The following is a 1,352-nucleotide window of genomic DNA, read 5'->3' as shown; positions in this document are numbered from 1 at the left end:
ATTTCAGGACCCAAACTCAATGCCTTCTAGCTCTTTACGAGAGAAGGAGGCAGAGGAAGAAGCCCGACTAATTGATCTGCAGGAGTTGGTTTGGCGGTTGAAGGCCGAAGCGGCAAGCGTGAATTGGTCCGACGAACTGTGCCGAACCATACACAGGCCTCTTGCATGTCTCTCTCTTTAGAGCCCGACTGATAACACAGACAATACATTATGTTTGCAAGAGGCATGAAGAGGAAATGTTTTGAAGGCGAAGAGGATATTGAAGGAACAGTAGCTGGCTTTAGAACCATACCTTCATATAATCTCCAAAGGCAGTCTTTGCTAGACATGTCCTTGGTCAAACTTCAGCTGTGCCACATGCTTGTAGAACCAAACCTTTGTCGCTCTGTCCATACTGTACGGCAAATTCAAGAGGAAATGACGCAAGATGGCACTTGGCAAATGATCCGTGCTCAAAATTCAGGGCAGCCACCTTTGGACAGATTGGTTTCAACCGACATCCTCTGTTGTTCTTCAAAGGAACATGAAGGAAAACAGACTTCTGGTTATAGTGAATATGAGGAAATTCAAACACAAGAAATAATTTCTGATATATCAGCTGTTGGCAGAGTTCAAGCACCACGAATCCTGTAGAACAATCTTTGGAAAATGGAAAACCGGCAAGAAAATAGGGGACATTTTCAGAAGTCAATAGATCAGATACTTGAGAGATTGGAGAATAAAACTCCAAATTCTGTTGAAGATTTATTTCCGATGTGGACACTTCTTACAGGAATGATGGGAAATTCCAAAGTAGGCCACTGTAATGTCCTGGATACCTTCACAACTCAACCTACGACAAATAGTAACTGTAAATCAGAACTTAATGAGATTGACCAGATTGTAGAAATTCTTGTTGAATCTTGAAACTTGTGTACACACTAGTTAAAATGTGCTTTATTAAGAGACTTGTACTACAATTTCAGGGTAATTTAGGACACTGAACAAAATTTCAATCCTAATGAAATGTTAGCTCCTATCATTTTCGAATTTAGGTGTTAAATAGCAGTGTCCAACCTAGTGAAGGTTCTAGTATAAATAAATATTTTGCGAGAAATTCAGTAATGGGTAGATCAGAAATAAAACCACACCAGTGATTTGTGAAACCAAAGTTACATGAGAAGGACAGTGGAACACTGCTGCAAATCACTAGTTCGTCCTCAAAGGCACTTTAAACATTTATAAAGTCAGTATAGCAGAGAGATCTGCAACAAAATGTATTCTTACTCCTATATTATCTTAGAAGGATAAAGTGGATTCCAGCGAGCATTACTATATGGCTTGGTTAATGTTACAAAAACATAGATTTTATG

At 39.3% G+C, this 1,352-nt stretch overlaps 1 pseudogene; it reads left to right on the top strand.

Annotated features, from left to right (window-relative positions):
• The first annotated feature begins 210 nt into the window (after positions 1 to 210).
• Positions 211 to 906, top strand: LOC146785250 (cell division cycle-associated protein 4-like; annotated as a pseudogene).
• Positions 907 to 1,352: the final 446 nt, after the last annotated feature.

Source organism: Triturus cristatus, chromosome 11, assembly GCF_964204655.1.
Source record: "Triturus cristatus chromosome 11, aTriCri1.1, whole genome shotgun sequence".
NCBI lineage: Eukaryota > Metazoa > Chordata > Amphibia > Caudata > Salamandridae > Triturus > Triturus cristatus.
Note: the sequence above shows the minus strand (reverse complement) of the source record. Positions and strands in the feature narration are given on the sequence as shown.